Source organism: Papio anubis, chromosome 14, assembly GCF_008728515.1.
Source record: "Papio anubis isolate 15944 chromosome 14, Panubis1.0, whole genome shotgun sequence".
In the NCBI taxonomy this organism is placed as follows: Eukaryota; Metazoa; Chordata; class Mammalia; order Primates; family Cercopithecidae; genus Papio; species Papio anubis.
Genome location: NC_044989.1, coordinates 46,987,633 through 47,003,204, shown reverse-complemented (window position 1 = coordinate 47,003,204; position 15,572 = coordinate 46,987,633). Strand labels below are relative to the sequence as shown.

The 15,572-nt window shown below is 36.9% G+C and overlaps 1 protein-coding gene across 6 annotated transcripts in view; it reads right to left on the bottom strand.

The window, feature by feature from the left end:
• The window catches only part of SOCS5 (suppressor of cytokine signaling 5), a 162,859-nt gene that overhangs the window by 126,599 nt on the left and 20,688 nt on the right, over window positions 1-15,572 (bottom strand). Inside the window, exon 2 of one of the 6 annotated variants that reach the window (XM_021925257.2) lies at window positions 2,909-3,029. The exons of 4 other annotated variants lie outside the window; for them this stretch is intronic. The gene's annotated coding sequence lies outside the window, so the exon portion shown is untranslated. Of the gene's footprint in view, window positions 1-2,908; window positions 5,068-15,572 lie in introns of those variants that run through there. One more of the 6 variants, XM_021925255.2, reaches the window with a different exon arrangement.

The following is a 15,572-nucleotide window of genomic DNA, read 5'->3' as shown; positions in this document are numbered from 1 at the left end:
AGAAGGCAGATGACAACATAGCCTAAATGTGAAATGATTAGAATGCTCTGGGAACACAAAGCACAAAGCAACTACATCTAGTTGGAGTAATGTGGCAGACTGCCAATTGTCCCCATACCTGTTCTCTTTTCTTCCATAATAATATAACATTCCTTGTGGCCATGGACTAAGTTCTGGCCAATGAGATGCAACCAGATACATGGTGTGGGAGGCTTTAGGGAAGCTTTTTAAAGAAACAGCTGGCGTATGCCCTTTGTCTCTGTTTTCTTCCATACTGCTGCTTAAAACAAAGATACCTCAATTTTGAACCATGAGGACAAGGGTCAAATCTGAGAGCTTCCAAAGCCATGAGCTGAAAATTACTTCGTGGAGCAGAGCTGTCATTTTAGCCCTACACTGCAAACTCTGAACTTTCATAGGAAAAAAATTCTCATTTTTAGGCCATCCTTATTTTGGAGTTTCTGTTACTTGCTACCATACAACTAATCCTAACCAGTGCAGGGGGTCAGGAAAGGCTTCACAGAAAAGGTGATCATGAGCTAGGTTTTAATGACTGAATAGCTACATGCCAATGGCATTTCAGGCAGTCGCAAAGGCATGGACTCAGGAAAGGGCCTGGCTCTCCAAAAGACGGAAAGTGATTCAGATGGCTGATCACGGGGTGGATGGTGTCAAGTAAAAGACAAAGCAACCTGAAAAGTGGGGAAGAGAGAGACTCTCAAGGGTCTTCCATGCCATGTTTAAAAGGCGATTTTATTCCTGGATGTGGTCTTATTAAATGACTAAGACTTAATTTCTCTGCATATGCTAGAAGAACCAAACGGCTCAGCTGGAAGACAAAGCAGTATGGATTACGTATGATGAGGACAGGGGTTCAGAAAAAAAAAATCTTATTTCTATAAGAGAAGGGTACACTATTATTTTAGTAAATACTGAGGACTAGAAGAAATATTATATGACATGAAGAAAAGATTATGTATGACTCTAAGAGTTAAGGGAGAAGAATATGGATAAATGCATACTTTGGTAATGTCTAGATTAAGTAAAGATTCAAATATCTGCCTATTAGAGTGAACTAAGGCCAACGAATTATGGTATAACTGTAACCGTCTATCAATAATAAAATTCCTTTTTATTATATGCCTACACCTGTATGTAGGTTTCCTTTCACAAATGGCTGTCATAGGTTAGTAAGTGATAGCTGAACAGCATCTTACTAGTGGCAGAAACTTGGTATTTGATGATCTGGCCCCTATCAAAGAGTTACAAAGAAAAATCAGTGCTTTTAAAGGTTATTAAGAGCTTTAATTTTTATTTATACAAGTAGCATTCTTTTATTTTCTACAATGATTGTATATTATTTTTCTAATAATATACTTTTCTATATTTGTTTAATTATATATTTAATATATTATTAGTTTAATACATATAATTTTAAAATAATATAATTTTCTATATCAGTTTTCTAATAAAAAAAACCAGCACCAACTATTGCTCTACAGAAGTACCAGAGACAAATTACGGAAAGGGTATATGGCCTCTGTGAATCCCTAATCCATTAATTATACTCTCCAAAGTTTCAAAGATCAGAAAATTCAAAAGTCCCACAATGTTTCCATTATTTCTTCCTAACTCTCCCTTAAGTACTACATTTTAGTCTTTTAATAAATAGTTACTGCATACTGATTACATCCTAAATAGAGTATGTGATAGTTTATCAACTAGAAAACTGTAGGACATGGTTTTTATGTTTTAACCTGATATTCCTGCCTTCAATTACTTTTAGTGTGTCATTAGTATCTTCAACCAGATTATGAGTTTTCTCAGCACCTTACTCTGTAACAGGCACCAAAACACTTGCCAAGGAGCACTGTGGGAAAATACTGATTTTTTAAAGAGTGGGATATATGGCTTATTTCATTTAGATGTGTTATTCAAGTCATTTGTATCTAATTGTAACTTTTGCTTGAAAGAATGTTACAGCTTTTTTTAACCTTGAATTTTACTTGCTTATTATTTATTCATCCTTTACAATGGTTATTTCTTTTTTTTTTTCTTTTTGAGACAGGGTCTCAGTTTCACTCTGTCACCTAGGCTGGTGCAATCCAGGATCACTGCAGCCTCAACCTCCTGAACTCATGCGATCCCCCCCACCTGAGTTTCCCAAAGTGTTGGAATTACAGGCATGAGCCAACACACCCAGCTAGTCATTCTTTATTATAAAATAATCTGGGACTGGGCATGGGAGTTGACGCCTGTAATACCAGCACTTTGGGAGGCTGAGCCAGGTGGATCACCTGAGGCCAGGAGTTCAAACCCAACATGGCCAACATGGTGAAACCCCGTCTCTACTAAAAATACAAAACTTAGCTGGGCATGGTGGCGCGCGCCTGTAATCCCAGCTACTCAGGAGGCTGAGGCAGGAGAACCACTTGAACCCGGGAGGCAGAGGTGGCAGTGAGCCGACATCATGCCACTGCACTCCAGCCTGGGCAACAGAGCGAGACTCTGCCTCAAAAAATAAATAAATAAAATAAAAATAATTTGGGCAAAAATAGGAATCTAGTACATAAAGAGGCCTTTGACCCATGTAATTATTTGCCAATGGATACACATTAAGATGTTAAAATCCTCCAATTATGATTCACCACACGATTTTTAAACATTGTAAGAATAAAGCTAACAGTGAAACTAGCTATTGTGAAAGCTGGTTATAAATTCACCTGACTCATCACCATATAAAAGGCTAACTCTCATGGCCCTGGCCATTAATACCAAGAGATGAAATTACAGTGATAATGATTTCTAGGAACAAAGAAAGGACACAGTTGCCAGTGAGCATCTATAGCTTTTACAATATTCTCAAAGGGGCCAAGCCTATTAAAGACACACATTTGTTCTTCCTTACCTCCAGATTCTGAGTCCAGCTGGCCCTGCTTCAAACTATCTTCCATGCTGTCTCCAGGAGAGCCACATAAATCAGCACTGGGACATGGTTTCTGTTCAAAATTCTTCAGTGGTCTCTCCCCCTTGAAGGATAAGATGTAAATTCTTTCAAGTGGTACGTTGGGCCATGATGAATTTGGCTCCTGCCTAACCGCTAAATTTCATTAACAGTGTTTCTTTTTCTTTCCAAGTTCAAACTACATAGGAGTTTTCTGGAGACACGAGGCTTCCTTCTGCATGCTATTCCACAAGCTGCTGTTCCCTCTGCCTGGAATGCCCTCCCTCTACTTATACTATACCTGGCAAAAATATTACTACACTCATTCAGCAAGTCTCAGTTCACTCATCATCTTCCCTGTAAAGGCATCCAAGACTCCTCCAGGCTGACGGACAGCTCTTTCCAGTGGTGTGCTGGTAAGCCAGCTCTCGGAATGGAATAAAAGCCCTGATACAGTTAGTTCTACTGTAATGTTTGTTTTGAAATTTACAATTTGTTTCAATGTGCTGGTTACACTAGGGCACAACATGAGCACATGAATCCCATTTGCTTATGTGCCATTTAACACTAGACAGATGAAATAAAACTGCATCCAGCCAGAGCCTGAACATAGGAATACATAAAACATATACCTCAAACATCTCCCAGCTACCTCAGTACCTCTCTTATGTTACCAGCCACAGTCATCCACATCTGGTGTTAACTTTCCCTCAGATTTCAGGCAACTGTCCTTCCACCATTACATAGTAACTCACAAGAGGCATCTTTTCCCATGACTATATTCAAAAGCAAACTTCAGGTCTTTTTAAAGGTAAAGTGCCATATTTATTGTAGTTTTTATGTTTCTCTTAACCATTTTAACATGTAAAACCATTAAAACGGTGCTATCATTTTTATTAGGTTCCTACTTCTTTTAAAAATGTGTTACTGATGAAACTTTTATATGTTGTGCCCCAATCTTATTTTTCCCTACACTTGGTGATTTTTAAGAATGTATACATCTCATTATAGCAGAACTGACTGGATGCAGTATTTTGCTGGTTTCTGTGGTATATGTACCACCAACAGCACATCCACAGTACATATCTGTATCATAGCAATCACATTTTTGGCATAAGTCCTTTCCTGTTTATTTCCATAGACAGTAAACTCCTTGAGGGCAGGGTCCTTGTCTTAGTATCAATATTTTCTGGCTGTCATAGCGAAAACACCATAAACAAGGTGGCTTATACACAAAAGAAAGGTATTTCTCATAGTTCTGGAAGCTGAAAGTATAAGATCATCATAGCACTGGCAGACTTGGTGTCTGGTGAGGACCTGCTTCCTGGTTCAGAGATGGTTATCTTCTCACTGTAACCTCACACAGTGGAAGGAGAACTCTCATCTTTTCAGCTCCGTATAAAAGCACGAATCCCATTCATGGGGGTACCACCCTCATAACTTAATCACCTATCAAAGGCTCCACCTCCTTATACAATTGCACTGGGGATTAGGTTTCAACATATGAATTTTGGGGGGAATACAAACATTCAGTCTAGAGCAGCCCTTTCTACCTTAGTACTGATACTCCTTGAAGAGTATCCAGCAGATAGTATGCATCTTGCTAATGCAGACACCTTGGAGTAATGAACTTAAAATTGAATACAAAAACAATGCCTATAAAGCCTATTTCTACAATGGAGAATTAATAACATCTGCTCTGCTCCAAACCCCCACCAACCTTATTAGTAAAAGGAAAGCTCAGATTTAAACACAAGTGTTTCTGACCCCAAAATTTATCACAAAAGAGACAATGGTCCATAATTAACCTTCACATCTGAATATACCTGCTAATCCAATATTCTAGCCTACATATACTTCAAGGTAAATGAAAATTATGGACTAATTAAAAAAGCAGACTTTGGAAATGTGGTTGACAGATTTTTTCCCATCAGTTGGTAAGTGTATATAAAATGTCTTATAGGAATATGCAAATTAAATGTAGTTATACATTTAATATTTTGTGGGAAAAAATTCTATGAAATAGGACCCATTCTCCAAATATGGGCCATTTAATCTTTTGGAGACAGAGTCTCACTCTGTCACCCAGGCTGCAGTGTAGTGGCACAATCTTGGCTCACTGCAACCTCCGCCTCCTGAGTTCAAGTGATTCTCCTGCCTCAGCCTCCAGAGTGGCTAGGATTACAGGCACCCACCAACATGCCTGGCTAATTTTGTATTTTTAGTAGAGATGGGGTTTCACCATGTTGGCCAAGCTGGTCTCAAACTCCTGGCCTCAAGCAATCCACCCACCTCGGCCTCCCAAGGTGCTGGGATTACAGACATGAGCCACCATGCCCAGCCAACCTAATCTTAATCTGAGCCAATCTCAAAAGTTACCCTGAAATCTAGGACAAACAGTATTAATATCCTGAAATTTAAAATACAGGGCATTACACAGAATAGTAGTTACCAGACGTGAGGTGATTTGTTGGCAGAAAACCGTATCTAAGATTGATTTCTTTACATATACAGTCATGTGCTGCATAACGACGTTTGTGTCAATGAGAGACGGCATATATGATGGTGATCCCTTAAGATCATAACAAAGCTGAAAAACTCCTATTCTAGTGATGTCTAGATGATCCTAACCAGGTGTATGCTCAGGACAAATGTGTGTTTGTATCTTAGTCTTTAACAAAAAAGCCAAAAATTTAAAAAAACATTAAAAAGCTTATAGAATAAGGATATAAAGAAAAAACATTTTTGTACAGCTGTATGTTTGTGTTTTAAAATAAGTACTACTACAAAACAGGCAGAAAGTCATAAAGAATTAAAAAGTCTACAAAGTAAAACAGTTACAGGAAGCTAAAGGTCATTTTGTTATTGAAGAAAGAGATTTTTAAGTAAATTTAGTGTAGACTAAGTGTACAGTATTTATAAGGTCTACAACACAGTAATGTTCAGGGCCTTCACATTCACACACCACTCACTCACTGACTCACCCAGAGCAACTTCCAGTCCTGCAAGCTCCATGCAAAATAAGTGCCCTATACAGGTGTGCCATTTTAAAATATTTTATACTGTATTTTTACTGTATCCTTTCTATGTACAGATGTTTAGATACATAAATACTTGCCATTGTGTTATAACTGTCTAGACTATTCAGTACAGTAATGTGCTACACAGGTTTGCAGGCCAGGAGCAACAGGCTACGCTAGATGGCCTAGGTGTATAGTATGCTATAACATCTAGGGTTGTGTAAGTCTCGTCTATGACGTTCGAACAATGAAATCGCTTGACGATATATTTCCCAGAACGTATCCCTGTTGTTAAGCAACACATGACTACTTTTGGAGCCCCTATTATATGCATACATTTAAATTTTTTAAGTCAAAGTATTTATATTTTAACTACTGTTGTCTTGAGTAACATAGAAAAGTGTGAATTTCAAGCTATATGTCAGTGATGTTAGTAAAAAATTAGATTTTAGCATACTAGCATATGTCTCAAACAATAGTGAAAAATCAGTTTCTTTTATTAAGGTTTTGCTAAGAAACTAAACCACACATAGTGCTTGTGAAGTTATACAGCATAGAGAAATGGTTCTCAAATTTAGTATGTATCAGGATAACAGATGGCTTGTCAAAACTAATTACTGGGTCCCACTCCCAGAATTTCTGATTCAGTAGATCTGAGGTAGAGCCAGAAATTTTGTGTGTCTAACAAGTTCCCAGGTTGATTCTGATGATGCTGGCCCTGGTACCACACTTTGAGAACCACTGGCATAGAGGCAAATGGCAAAGCTTTGGGGGTCAGAAATACAAATCCCTGGCCAGTGTGGTGGCTCATGCCTATAATCCCAGCACTCTGGGAGGCCGAGTTGGGCAAATCACTTTGAGGTCAGGAGTTCAAGACCAGTCTGGCCAACATAGAGAAGCTCCATCTCTACTAAAAATACAAAATTAGCTGGGCATGGTGGCACATACTTGTAGTACCAGCTATTCAGGAGGCTGAGGCAGGAGAATGGTTTGAACCCAGGAGGTGGAGGTCACAGTGACTGAGACAGCAGCACTGCACTCCAGCCTAGGCGACAGAGCAAGACTCTATCTCGAAAAGGAAGAAATACAAATCCCTGCTTGTATTTAACATCTATGGACATAGGTTAACAGTTTTACCCTTAAATTTCCTCATGTCTAAAATGAGGAAAATTATTGGAGAATTAAACAAATAATATATGTAATAAGTGCCCAATACTTAGTAAGCACTCAAATGATAGCTATGTGTGTTGGCTGAATAAATGAATGTCATAGTTAACAGTACACATTGCTCCAATGCAAACCAAGATAGAGTAAAAACACTCCATCCTGTCTCTCCTACTGAATATAGCTACAAAACCCCGGAATGCTTGGAGCAGCTATTTAAAGACTCTGAAAAGTAAATGGTGGGAGGTAGATGGCAAAATATCAAAATTCAGTGGTAACATGGAACCAGTGTTAAGTTTACTTCTTTCTCCTCTTGTATCCTGCCACCTGGACTTGGGGAAAACCTGGAAGTGGAAATCAATGCAGAGATCCAGGAGAAGCCCTCCAGTTCAGGCTTAAGAAGCTGGGAAAAGGATCCTGGTAGTTAATAGTTGGGCGCCCACAGGTACCTAAAAATCTGAGGGAGGGAAACATTTCTCCACAATCCCAGAAGCTGTCATTTTCAAGAGAGTGGGCAACCTCTTTCCATCGACTTTTTTTTCCCTCTCTGTACTCCTACCACTTAGCCCTGGATGTGGGTGCAATCACAGGAAGTGAGCAGAGTAGAAAAAGACCCAGCTTTTCCTCTCAAGGACTGAAAAGAGGTTGGGAGCAGACAGCATAAAGGAAATTGCTGAGAGGGAGGAACTCACAGAAAAGTGAATCCATAAAGTTGATTATAAACTCCAGGCTTCATCCCAGAGTTGAACATGGCATGGATCTCAACCTAAACAGCAAACCAAAAACTATGAGAACTGAACTAAGAGAGAGATTACCACCTATCTCAAACTGGAACAGTATCAAAGTGATACTGCACACAGAACAGACCCAAACAGCAAAGCAGTACAGGCTTTGAAAACAAACTGTCATTGAAATCACCACCCACAGAAAGCTGGCTGCAACTTGAAGGTTGAACCTAACAGAGTCAACTGACTGCTAAAACACAAATAGCAACATTCTCCATGGAATTTAAGTAAGATCCAGAGTCTTATAATGTAATATTGAAAATGCCCAGGATGCAATCTAAAGTTACTTGGAATATGAAGGACCCAGAAAATATCAACTTGCATGGGACAATAAACAGACACCAACACTGAGATGATACAGTGTTTGAATTATCTGACAAACACTTTAAAGCAGCTATTATAAAAATGCTCCAACAAGGGAAAACACTCTTGAAACAAATAGGTCTCAGCAAATAAACAGAAGCCATGAAATAGAATAGAATGAAAATTTTAGGCTGGGTGCAGTGGCTCATGCCTGTAATCCCAGCACTTCGGGAGGCTGAGGCAGGCAGATCACCTGAGGTCAGGAGTTTGAGATCAGCCTGACCAACATGGAGAAACCCTGTCTCTAATAAAAACATAAAATTAGCTGGGCGTGGTGGTGTATGCCTGTAACCCCAGCTACTCCGTAGGCTAAGGCAGGAGAATAGCTTGAACCCAGGAGGCAGAGGTTACGGTGAGCCGAGATCGTGCCATTGTACTCCAGCCTGGGCAACAAGAGTGAAACTCCGTCTCAAAAAAAAAAAATTTAGAACTGAAAAATACCGCAACTGAAATTAATCACTGGATGGGCTTAATAAGCAAAATGGAGATGACACAGGAAAGTCAGTGAACTTGAAGATAGACTGGTAGAAACGATCTAGTCTGAACAAGTGAAAAACAGTGAACAGAGCCATAAGGACTTTTGGGATATCAAAAGGTCTGGTATTCATGTCATTGGTATCCTGAAAGGAGAGTGAAAGAGAGCAATGGAGAAAAATATTTGAGGAAATAATGGCTGAAACCTTTAACAAACTTGGTAAAAGATACAATGTATATCAGATTCTAGAAGCACAGAGAAACCAAGTAGAATAAACCCAAAGAGGGCCGGGGCGCAGTGGTTCATGCCTTGTAATCCCAGCACTTTGGGAGGCCGAGGCGGACGGATCACAAGGTCAGGAGTTTGAGATCAGTCTGGCCAGTATGGTGAAATCCTGTCTCTACTAAAAATACAAAAAATTAGCTGAGCATGGTGGCGCGCGCCTGTAATCCCAACTACTCAGGAGGCTGAGGCAGAAAAATTGCTTGAACCGGAGAGGTAGAGGTTGCAGTGAGCTCCAGCCTGGGTGACAGAGCGAGACTCCGCCTCCAAAAAAAAAAAAAAAAAAAAAAAGGATTAACCCAAAGAAACCCATGCCCAGACAGTCAAACTGGTAAAAAATAAAAACAAAAAATTTTGACAGTAGCAAGAAAAAAAAAAAAGTGATGTATTACTTACATACATTATACATTTTATGTGACTGCCTATAAATTATATACATTAAATATATACAATAAAAAAGTGATGCACCTCTTATATACATTATACATTTTATAACTTGACTGCCTATAAATTTCTAACCAGAAACAATGCAGTTCAAAAGGAAATAGCACATTTTTAAAGGGCTGAAAGGAAATAACTGTCAACTTAGACTCCAGGGAAGTAAGCAAAATGAGGACACGTTTGGATAAAGGTAAAATTATGAGAATTCATTGCCAGCAGACCCACTCTGAAAGAGTTACTAAATGATAGAAGAGAAAAGATATCAAGGGAAAAATGTATTATCTATAATTAAGGAAGATCAGAGAAATGGTAACCATCCAGTGGATGCTGAGATTTAAAAAAAAAAAAAAAAAAAAAAAAAAACACACAGTAACCATCAGGTTGAAAGCAGAAACTATATAATTATCTGATGGGGTTTTATATGTATGTAGATGTAATACAAAAGACAATACAACAAACAAGGAAGAAGGCAGAGAAATATATATGGTGTTAAGATTTCTACAACCCACTTAGATGGAAAAATACTTATTCTAAATAGACTATACAAACTTAACTATATATGTTATAATCTTAGAGCAACTACAAACACACACTATAATGAGATGTAATAATTTTTAAAAACCCACAATAAAATTAAAATAGAATACTAAAAACTGTTTAAATAACTCAAAAGACAGCAGGAAGGGGGAAAAGAGGAACAATAAAGAGAACAAACAAACAAACAAACAAAATAAAGAGGAACAATAAAGAGAAAGCAAATAATAAAACAGCAGAGCTAAATCTAAACATATCAGTAATCATATTAAATGTAAATAACCTAAAATACCAATAAAAGACAAAATTATTAGATTTTTTTGAAAAGGATGACCCAACTGTATGCCACCTACAAGAAATTTATTTCAAATATGATAAGTAGGTTAGAAATAAAAAGGATGAAAAAAGATATACCACAGAACTATTAATAAAAAGAAACCTGACCTGGCTATATCATTATCAAATAGGTACATTTCAAAGCAAAGAAAATTACCAGGAATAAAAAGAGCTACAACATAATAACGAAAAGGCCAATTCACCAAGAAAATATAATCCTAAACGTGTATGCACCTAACAACAGAACTTCAAAATATATGAAGCAAAAACAGACAGAAATGGAAGGAGAAATAGACAAATCTACAATTACAGTTGTAGATTTCAACACCCTCCTCTCCAAAAACTATGCAACAAAAATCTAATAGACAAAAATATCAACCAGAAGACAGAACACCATCAACCAACTGTATCTAATTGATACCTACAGAACATTCTACCCAGCAAGAGCAAACAAAATACACTTACTTTTCAAGTACATGCAAAATGTTCACCAAGACAGATCATATCCTAGGCCATAAAACAAATCTTAACAAATTTGAAAGAACTGAAGCAACATAAAATATGTTCTTTGACCATAATGAACTTAATCTACAAATAAATAACAGAAATAATCTCCAAAAATTTAGAAATTAAGTGATGTACTTATAAATAATCCACAAGTCAAAAAGGAAGTCTCAAATGCAGTTAGAAAATATCCGAACTGAAAAGGAAATAAAAATACATCATTTGCATGATGTAGTTAAGCAATGCTCAGAGGAAAATGTATAGCATTAAATGCTTATATTAACAAAAAAGAAACTTATCAAATCAGTAATCTAACTGTCCACCTTAAGAAGCTAGAAGAAAAAAAGAGCAAAACAAACCCAAATCAGGTAAAACGACGTGCCTACAGCTAACGTCATGCTTAATGGTGAAAGCCTGAATGCTTTCACTCTATAATTGGGAAAAAAGCTTTCCTCTCTATAATTGGAATCAATGATATTTACTCTTGTCACTTCTATTCAACATTGTATTTGACGTTCTAGCCAGTGAAAGGAAGTAGGGGAAAAAAAAAGCATACAGATTAGAAAGAAATAAAACTATCTCCATTTGCAGACATATTTATTTACATAGAAATCTCAAAGAATCTACCAAGCAAACCTCTTAGAACTAAAGAGTAAGATGACAAGGTCACAGGATACAGGTCAACACACAAAAGTCTATCATATTTTTATATATTACCAATGAACAGTCAGACACTAAAAATTTTAAAACCCATTCATAATAGCTCTGAAATACTGAAATATCAAATCTAACAAAACATGTACAAGAGCTTGTTTGCTAAAACTAATAACACTATGAAAGAAATAAGAAAAGATGTAAATAAGCAGAGAGAGATACCACGTTCAAGGGCTGCAAGACTCAACACAGTAAAGATGTCAATTGTTCCCATCTGATCTACAGATTTAACACAATTCTAATCAACCCCTCCCCAGGATATTTTTCAATACAAACAAACTGATTCTGAAACCAAAGGCAAAGGAACTAGAATAGCCAAATAATTTTGAAGAGGAATAAAACTGAAAGAATCATACTTCCTGGTTTAAAAACATAATAAAAACCAACAGTAATTAAAACATTCTGTAGTATAGGGAAAGGACAGATACACGAAAAGAAGAGAGCTGAGAAAGAGACCCACACAAATGTGACCAACCGATTTCTGACAACAGTGCAAGATGACTCAATGGAGAAAGGGCAGTCTTTCCCTAAACAATAGGTGCTGTAACCATTAGACACCCATAAACCAAAATATATGAACCTTAAACTTCACACCTTATACAATAACTCAAAATGGATCACAGATCTAATGTTCTGTAAAATGCAAACCTATAGAACTTTTAGAACATGAGATAAAATAATTGTGACACGGAGTGAAGCAAAGTATTTTTAGACAGGACACCGAAAGAACCATCCATAAAAGAAAAAAAATTATGAACTGGACTTCATCAAATTAAAAACTTTTGTTCCATGAAAGACAGTGTGAAGAGAATGAAAAGCAAAGTATAGACTAGGAGAAAATATTAGCAAATGACATATCTGACACAGGATTTGTATCCTGAATATGTAAGGAACTCTCAAAATTCAACAGTAAGAAAGCATATAACTATAGCCATTAAAAAATGGGCAAAAGAACAGAGTTCACTGAAAAGAACAGATGGAATGCAACTGAGTACATAAAAATATTCAACATTATTAGACATTAGAGAAATCCAAATTAAAGCCAAAATGACATAAGAACAAATAAGATAAAAAGTGGTGGCAACACAAAATGCTGGCAAGGATGCAAAGCAACTAGAACTCTCATAACATTGTGAGTTGGGGTGTTTTCAGCTATTCTTGAAAACAAGTTTGGCAACTTTTGATAAAGTTAAACGTACATATGCCATATGACCCAGCAATCCCAACCCTTGGTATTTATCCTAGAGAAATGAAAACTGTGTTCACACAAAAACCCATATATAAATGTTTATTCATAATCGCTCCAAATTGGAAATAACCCATATGTCCTTCAACAGGTGAATGGATAAACAAACTGTTAGTGCAGCTATACAAAGGAATACTATTGAGCAACAAAATGGAATCAACCACTGATACATGCAACAACCTGGTTGAATTTCAAAGACATTATGATGAATAAAAGAAGCAAGCTTGAATATACCCACTAATCTAACCTACTAGCCTACATACACCTCAAGGTAAATGTGAATTACAGACTAATTGAAAAAGCAGACTCTGGAGATGTGGTTGACAGATTTTTCCCCCCTGACTGGCAAATATATATAAAATGTCTTAAATCTTTTGAGTATATGTGCATCAGTGAAACAGGAGAATGAAGACAGCTGGAAGGAGACTTTAAAAAATTACTTACAAAGATATGACATGGGTATAAACTCTACACTGAGAAACAAGCGTATCTTCAACCACCCATAGAGGCTATTAATACTTAATATCAACTAACCACAAATATTTAGTATCACCATGTAAAAAAGAGAATTTAAGACAAAGTAAAGAGTATATACAAATCAAATAGAAGTTTAAATAAAGGTTATATATTCATACTCAATATTCATTGGGTCCTTGAAACAGAAATGACAATACTGTCCATTATTAATATGGAATGTGCCTTGTTTTTTCTAATAGCAGTTACAGATTTATACCAATCTATCCATATTTTTTTCACCTAATTCCCTCTGACACCAAAACAGCACTCTGAATGCTGACTGGGATCAAGTACTAAGACTAGTCACAGTTGTACCCCTCTGTAAAACCATCCTAAGAAGTCATTTTCCTCCAAGATAAACCCACAGCAAATCAGTACAACAAAACACACAGAGGATTATAATTCATTAGAAGACAGCTATTCATTATTTGTAACTACATATATTTTGGGATGATGCCACAAAAGTTAGTAGACTAACCAGATGACTAAAAACTATTTAAATAAATGACCTGTCTCACTCTTCCTAATTTTAATTCTTAACATATTAAATATAAGTCTTATGTGGAAGCACTAGGCTCCTCTTAAATGACAACAGCAGTAGATAACTTCTCTATCTTAAACCTTCTGAGGATATGAACTTTAAGTAGCAAATCTAGCTCTTCATAGGTTTTCCATTATGCTAAAATGTAAAATTTGGTGCAATTAAAAAACTGATAACAAATATTTACCTATTAATCAAGTTAATTATTGGATGCTTAAAACATCCCATGCCCTAAGGGTCATACAAAAGCGAGATCAAAATGATACAGGGTCTCAGGGACTTGGCTAAGGAGACAATGCAGATCTGAGATAATTAGACACCAGGACTGTGCATAACAAAGTACTATGGAGTACAGTTAGGGAATAACATCTAAATAGATGTCAAAACATTCTTTAACAAGACTCCCATATAAATCTCTTCCATGGAAGAGAAAATAAATTAATTTAAAGTAGAGAGGCACTGTGATACAAAGGAGTCTCAGCTCTACCATTAAAATGCTCTTAGATAAGTCTCAACTGCTGTACAGTGTCTAGGTAGTAGACATGACACCTGACACAAAAAAGACATCTGTTCATTCACCTCTGATTTGGATTTGGCTAATCAAGAAAGCAGGGGCAGGCAGGGGTTCCTCCTAGAACAGACTCACTCAGGATGTCTGCACCTTGGGACAGCAAGCTCGCTGCTTAATTCAATACTGCTTTCTCAGAACCGTGTGAAAGAAAGGATGCTGACACCCAAAAGGAGGAGTTGGCTCCTCTCCCTGCGTCCTTCAGAGTACACACACTTATATTAAGGGCCTCACTGTTCTGGGCCCAGCTGCACTGGCACCTCACAGTCCCAGGGACCCCCTATGATGCATCAGCTGTCTGGCTTAGTTTCACTCTGGTTCTCTGTAAACTCATCTGAAAAACAGGGAAATGGACCAGATCCCTTACAATACCACAATCTACAAATACAATGAATTAGAAACACTAACCACAGAATACTAATCTTACAAATTTGTCAGCTATTAGTAAAAACCGCTTATTAAATTTGCTACCTGGATTTTACTTCTGGTTTTATAAGAAATATCAAGCTGTTTTAGAAATGCCAAATTGGAAAAGCAAATACTGCTGAATTCTTTAAAAGAGATTCTTACCATAGACACAAAGTAGTAAAATAGCCAGATCTCACGGTAAGACATAATCTGTGCAAAAACTCATCGTAGTTTGTTACTAGATTAAGTTTTACCACTCAGAACAAAAATATTCTTGTAAATGAAGTAATGTTAGTATCCTACAACACCAAGAGCAGTACAGTTCCCAGCAATGTCTGCAGGAATCAAGAAAAGATCAAGTGAACCTTTAAGTTCAAGACCTCAAATTCAGATGTACAGGAAAACTATCTGAACAGCAAGGATGTACAAGGAATTGTACTAATCACTTTACTTCGATTATCTTTAGTTCTCACAACGATCCTGTGAGGTGCAAGTTTTTATCACCATTTTAATGATGAGAACATTGAGGCTCAGGTTAAATAATAAGACTTCAGAACAACATGCTCTGATCAGTGAACCCAATCACTCACATCCTTTCAGCAGATATAACCCTACAATGAAAAGGTGGGCCATCAGACTATCATGGCTTGATACTGTTTCTCAATATAAATGTTTAAAATTAGTTTTGCTTTCTTTACCAGTTTTCCATAAATCTACTTAGAATGGAATCA